Source organism: Bidens hawaiensis, unplaced genomic scaffold (genome assembly GCF_021521415.1).
Source record: "Bidens hawaiensis isolate Kalapana, Puna unplaced genomic scaffold, B.hawaiensis_p1.1 tig00011475_1, whole genome shotgun sequence".
Lineage (NCBI taxonomy): Eukaryota > Viridiplantae > Streptophyta > Magnoliopsida > Asterales > Asteraceae > Bidens > Bidens hawaiensis.
The window spans coordinates 651,536-658,859 of NW_027491898.1; the positions used below are offsets into that span (position 1 = coordinate 651,536).

Below are 7,324 nucleotides of genomic sequence, written 5' to 3' on the forward strand. Positions count from 1 at the left end.
GTATTAAATCGGTAACATGAATGAGCATAAGACATGTCTGAATAAGATACGAAGCTCGTAGCAAACATTAAGCGTATGCATGATTGTATTTTGACCTTTTAACTGGTATCTTTTGGGTTTGTTTTTTACTTCACTAGTTTTATACATGTCCAATGGACGGGCATTTTAGTGTCATATTGACAAAAGTATTTTTTTTTCTTCGCATTCTAAACAAAACAAAAACTACGGTCTTTAATCTCTCCTTCAAACTCAACTCGACAAAACAATTAATAACTACCCTCAGATTATATCTTTCCAAATTAATGAAATTCAAACTTAACCAAACTGCCATAATCTCAAACTTACTTGATAATAATCATGAACCAAATAACTTGTTGCGTTTCTTGCTAGCAAACATTTGCATGCCTCAAAATACGAACCACGTTTTCTGTTGGGATATACTTCTGTTTCAAAATTTAATTTTTCATACAAAAAATAAAAGATCTTAGTAAACCCGATATATACCAAAAAAAAAAAAGGGTTAGCTAATACAGCCTACTAATCCATATAGCAACATCTACTCACCCGACATGTTCATGGTCTAGTTTGAACCGAACTCACTTTGACCGTTACTCATCCGACCCGCCCGTTTTTCCATCCTTACTTTAGACCCATTTGACTTAATGTATCTTGTCATTATAAATACAATCCACCAAAACCAAATAGATACTTGAGGACTTACACCATGATTTCCATACCTAAACTGCATAAAATATGCATGTACCTGGGTGCAATCTTTGCTGCTTCTGCTGAACTACTTGCACCATTTACTGTGACCTTTTCTACTAATACAAAACATGTCTCAAGATAATAAGAATGATATGCTTCAAATTATTTCAAGAAATTCTAGGAGATTGGCGTCAGCTGAATTGACACTCATAATGCACATTTTGAACACAATTATGAAGTTAAAAGAACCGATAACATAAACACATTTTAAAAAAAATCAGAAAATTTCACCTCCTCGAGAAATCAAAGTCGACGCAGAACGAACATTTCACAGAGACTCTTTCCAGCTCCACCGTCCAAGAATTAACGAAAAAAAACTATGTGATTAAAAAAGGATAATACAAATCAATAAACCAGGTAATGATGGACTGATTTAGACCATCTGCAAGTATCATCATGAATATTTAATAAAGAGTTAAAACACAGCAACAATTTAAATATCAAAGTATGTGATTGACCGATTTCAGCCCTAATTCTTTGTGTTCCAAAGATGCAATTTTACTTAAATTGTGACAAAATTTTGAAACTATAAAAATATTTGCGATTTTATCCATTTTGAGTTGTAACTCGAACCCGCCAGACCCTAACCCCTACAAACCAAACACGCCATAAGTATTTAAACAGGTGAGAATCTCAAAACTTGTTAGCACATGTATTTTACTATTTTAAGTTTGCACAATCGTACAATGATGTCTTACGCTTAAAAGACGCACACATGAGTAAATACTTCCACTAATAACTGAGTATAATTCCTAGTTTGTGAAACATGCGTTACAAGAATCTCAAAACTTGTTAGCACATCTGTTTTACTTTCTGAGTATGTGTATATATTTGGCATGTTCTTGATCATCAATGGAGTTTATAAATAATGGTGAATGATTCCGTTAAAAACTGCTAATGCAGTCGTTAAATGTAAGCTAAATATTGAAAAACTAACTGCAATAGTGAAAAACGATTAATAACGAGTTTTTATTTAGAAAGTTCTTGATCATCAAAGAAGTATGTAGTGTCCGAAATGTATCTAGAACATGTGGTTCCAAAACCCGCTTCATCACCAGTAAGACTATTTATTGGTTATGATCATGTGCTTCTCTACTGAAAAAATGTTTTCATTTAATAATTTATTGTTTTATCAGCCTTTAATCAATAAGTCCATCCAATGTAATGATTCTTCATACATTTCGAATATAAAATTTAGAATATCAATTAACCGATTCGTCAGTCTACTTGTTTTGAACCGGTTCAGTTTCTAACGCTACGTGAATCATGCCCATACTGTGGGCATGCCAAAACAGTCAAATCCAAACAAGAACTGGGGAGCTTTAATTTATGTGTTATCTAGTATCTGATACTTATTTTTCACGTGTAATATAAGAAGAGCGACCCCGGTTCATCACATATATTTGAAAAGTGACCCTGGTAAGATAACAATCTTGGGTCCGCCAGTCGATTGGTGTTGAACTGGACATGGACCTGGAACTGGTACCAGTTCGAACATCACGGGTTTGGGTTCACAAATACAGTAGCCATTAACAAGATCGCACAGCAAAATTCAAGAAAATCAGTTACAAGTACCAATCTCTTAATTAAAACAAAAACCCAGTTATCAAATTTCTTTATTACAATCACCTCAGCAAATTCAAGTAAATCTTCTACTGCCAAAAAGCTGAACCAGAAACTTTTAAAGGTAAATAAATTTGTGAAACCCAACTAGAAGTGGCAAATTTAGGCACAACCCGAACCCTGGCATGCAAATAATCAATAAACGGGACATGTTTGGGTTGACTTGTTTAGTTAAATAGATTGACCCGCTTAACCCATTTTTCTTACAACCCACCAACAAGATTACACATTTACAACTTGATTATTACCCGCCAACCCATTTGACACGTTTAGATAAATCGGTTAAACAGTTAGGGTTAATGTTTTTTACACGAATAAAAATATGCATCATATTCGGGTTGAAAAAGAAAATAACCTTTTTGTCCGTCTTTTAAAACTTTTTTATAAAATATGTAATATTCTAAGGTTTAAATAGAAGAGTATTTGAGTATCGAAGCTTACCAATTTAAGAAAGATGATGGTTGAATCAAGGATCATGCACCTCCCTTCTGCTTTAGTGTTATTTTGTCCCCTAAACTCAAAGCAATGCCTTGGGTTTTACTTCTAATGCGGATATAACCGCTTAGTTTACCATCGGTTTGTTTCTCAACGCTTAAGTTTACCAACGCATCCTCCCCGAAAACACTCTTCGCATACAAATTAGCAGCTAGGAACCCGCAGTAACCTTCCAGGGCAGACCTGAAGCACCCATAGGGAATAAAATAAGCATAGGCACAAAGTTTTAATTAATACTGGTTTAGTTTTCAACCGGTTTAGCCTAAACAGATTCATATAAGCTTTGGGACAAACCCGAAAACATGTTTATCTGAACAGTGTGTGTTTAGGTTGACCTGGCGGTTCGACCCGTTTGCTTTATAAATTTTTTTAAATATATGTTTTCTGTCATAACTTAAGCTGAATATAGGTACTTTATGTAGGAGTGTTATGGGTTCAACAACACAAACGAACTCGAAAATTGCACGACCCGCATATTTGCGGTTGACCCCAACACGACCCATTTGACCTGATTTTTTTTTATTGTTTTCACATATTATTACTTTAAACTTACGTTTTTACAAAAAAATATAAATTTAATAAAACAATTACATTTTAGTTATAGAAACATCAATTTTCTTTTTAGTTTTATATTTTAGCATAAGATACCCAAGCAGTATAATTTATCAACAAAACAGCTTAAAAATAATAAAATAAATGGATTAAAGGGTCAACCCGCTAACCCATCAGGTTGACCCAAACCCGATTATACCAAGCCCAAATCTGCGAATTTCGTGCCGTGGCAGAACACAAATATGCAAATCAAATGTGGATAGCTTACGGTGGAGTTAGACACTTCATGTTTGTTGATCTAATAATATGCTCAAGAAACTCTTTCTCATCTTGAATGATAGTGTTTACAGCAACCTGAAAAATCATAAAAATAAATTAAACTAAATTAATAAATCAATATATATTAAACAAGAAGTAATTCATACCTTGTTTTCCCATTCGAATTCGGCCCACATACTTCTATAAGCCGCATCACCACAAACAGCAGGAGATATATAATCCATAATATCAATATGAATATCATTTAACACAACAACATTACGGTCAGAAACTTTCGAAGTCTCGTAAACAATGTTTCCAAATATGACCCCAGTTTCTGTTGAGGAAACCTTAATGTTTGCCTTAATCTGTTTGCTTGACTCAGGGGCAAGAGTGTAATTTTGTGGACGCTCAACAAGTTTAAGGTCACCCATTGTTGCTAACTCCAAACAAAGATTTTGCAGGGTGTCTTTGGTTCGGTTGATGATTGTGACATCAAGGATAATGTCATAATGATGAGCGTTGACGTATGCTTCAGCGTATACAGGATCACTGAAACCGGTTAGTTGAACAATATGGTTTAGGTTGTTTGCAGCATCTCCATGTTTTATAAACTCACCAGTTGACGCTTTAAGTCGTCTTGGACTTCATCTTCTAACTCCAGCTGGCTCATATGCTGAGAAGTTGATCAAGTAAATCAAAAATCAACGGTTTGGTTTTATGTGCTTTAAAAAATCGACTTTTCGATTCTGTTTTGCATTAACCAAAAACTGAACTGGGCCAAATTAGTTATTACTTTATAAAAAATGATAAATGGTAATAAGTTAGTTATTAGTTAACAAAAAAAAATAGGTCCTAACATTCAAGCAAAATTCATTATATTGGGTCTTTTTTCGCCCAAAAATTTCAAGCCCAAGTGGTACCAAAAAAAGCGGAACCAAACCGAGAAAAAAAAAACCCATTTTAAGTAATTTATAAGAAATTGATAAATGGTAATCAATTAGTTACTCACTACTCAATAATAAAAAAATTAGGCGCAAAGTTCCAAGCCCAACTTCATTGTTTTAGGACTATTCTCAGCCGAAAATTTTCAAACTCAAATGGTATAACCAAAATAAATGAAACTGAACCAAGCTCATCATGAAAACAAAAAAAAGTCAAAACCAACGATTTCAGTTCCGTTTAGGATTTGCATCAATCAAAAACTCAACTGGACCGTTCCTAGCCAAAAAAACTCAATATAAGTAATTTGTAAGAAATTGATAAATGATAATCAATTAGTTACTCATCAACAAAAAATTTAGGCCCAAAGTTTAAAGCCCAGATTCTTTATTTTAGACCTTTTTATGGCCTAAAAATTTCAAGCCTGATTGGTACCATAAAAACCCGAACCACACCAATCCCGTCATGAAAACCGAAAAACCAAAAAAGGCAAAAGCAAACAGTTTTTAAAACCCTTTGACTTGAGCCCAAAACGGATTCTAACTGACCCCTTCACACCCCTAACAAGATGCCAAGAACCAAGAATATGATGCAACTTAAAAAATGTTAAAAACAACACATATTTAATGCAACAAAATCTTACCTTTCTGCTCTTTAAATGATAAAAGTCAATGAGCTCATCAGGCTGTGCATGTAAAACCTGAGCCTTAGCTTTAATTTCCTCCGCTTCACGCCTTTGTTTCTCCACAAGCAGCTGGACAAAACTTGCTTGACAACACTGCAGCCATATTTTCCTCATACGTTCATCCGGATTACACAACAACCTTAAACAAACAGCCATTCTGTCATACGAATCATTATCAATTGGGTGAGGAAGAAACGAAGATTGACCAAGTTGCAACATTGAAACAATAATCAACAACACTTGAGTCGACGCTTTGTTGACTTCAACTTTTGACTTCTTAGCCTCGGTCAACCGCAACACGAGCCTGGTCAACGCACAAACCACAACCGCACCCAAAAAAAAATCACCAGTTAAAATCAAAGACCTCAAGTTTCCTGAATTTAATGATGTTTGGACCATTGGATAAGAAGCAGTTTCAGAAGCTGCACTCTGTGTAGCATAAGTTCCATATGCAAGAATCGCAGGCCGTTTAGAAGATATGGTTATCGAGTTGACTTGTTGAGACCTTTTGGAAGCTTCTAGACCATCATCCCCTTCTGAATCCAAGTAAAATGGAAGGTCACCAAGACACTGTTTTATGACTGTAATCCCACTTTCAACTTCAGAAACAGAAACACAATACTCACTAATAATCCAAAGAGCACACGAACATACGCGTGCTGACCGTATCTGGTAAAACGTATCCAACAGCCTAGCTACAATAGCAACCCTCAACGTTGGATTTGTTTCAATTATCTCCCTTACAAACACAATCACATCCATTGCAGAACCAACATTACTATCACCCAAGAAATCCATCAGCATATGCACAACAGCGCCTGCAACTTCAGGAAACTTAACCGCACACGAATGAATCGCTTGAATAAGCATTTGACAATACTCACCGTCTTTCTCAAACTCCCCACTCTGAGTTTTTATAACTTCCTTTTTCAAAGTAAGAACCACTTCATTAATGTTTTGAGGAGTTATTAAATCAAGAGCAATATCAAGTGTTTTCTTTCTGATATCATGATTTGGGCTTGTAACTGCCCTCAATATATCCATAATCATATCAACCATAATCTCCTTGTGTGAAGATTTCAGCTCCTCTAACCGATCAAGCACGATAAGTTTCACATTGTTGTCGCTTTGAGTGAGTAACAGCTGGCAATAAGTATTGGCTGCAGCCCTAATGGCAGTAGGAGCAGATGATAAAGATACCAAAGTTCCAGCACATTCAAAGACAACCGCAGCCGAAGGTGCGTTTAACAGAGATATGATAATGTTTATATACTTCCCTTTTTCACTCGTATTCGCTCTGCACACTTTGCGTATCAAATCCAACACGACCATTTGTAACAATTCTCCCCATTCAGACACTTTATCCACATGGGTCAAAAGGTAAGTAACTGCATAATCTTGTGCGCATGTGTAAAGCATAAGAAACGCGTTTCTTTTTGCAGATTGATCAGCTTCGGTTGACAGCACTTTTTCAATCATTTCAGGTGCATCAACCAAAAGATGATCGCCATGTGGAAGCTTGTAGATGGAACTCACTGCAAGTATTGCATTTCTCTTTACAAATGGATTTCTATGGTCCAAATTGGCCACTACAGAAGGAATCAAAGGCTCGATAATCTCGGTTTCGTTAAAACGTCGAAGAAACCTTAAAGTTACACCACGAATGTATTCGTTCGGATGCTGGAGATTGTTTCTTAAGTTTTGGCAGATTAATATCATTTCGGCTAAGACTTTGCCTTTGGAGTCTGTTTTTGCAATGCTTTCAAGGTAAAGAAGTAGAAGCTTTTTAACTGTATGATCCTCTGAAGGAAGAACATAGCGAACGATTGTGATGAAAAGCTGTGGAAGTGCTTCTCCATTCAAAATGAGCATAACGGCTTTTTTCATGGCGTCTATCTTTGCAGTATCATCGTTTCCTTCAAGCGCCTCTTTGATCTCATTGGCTAGTGCAGGTGTTCCTTTGTCAAAATGAACAAGTAGAGAGCATGATTTCTCCTCCAT

General features: G+C 35.6%; 1 pseudogene across 1 annotated transcript; it reads right to left on the minus strand.

Moving 5' to 3' along the window:
* Positions 1-2,677: 2,677 nt before the first annotated feature.
* On the minus strand, positions 2,678-7,324 carry LOC143538125 (coatomer subunit beta-2-like; annotated as a pseudogene). The gene is made up of 4 exons (XR_013136198.1): positions 5,282-7,324; positions 3,864-4,372; positions 3,707-3,792; positions 2,678-3,069 (listed from the first exon to the last, which is right to left on the minus strand). The product of XR_013136198.1 is annotated as a coatomer subunit beta-2-like (transcript).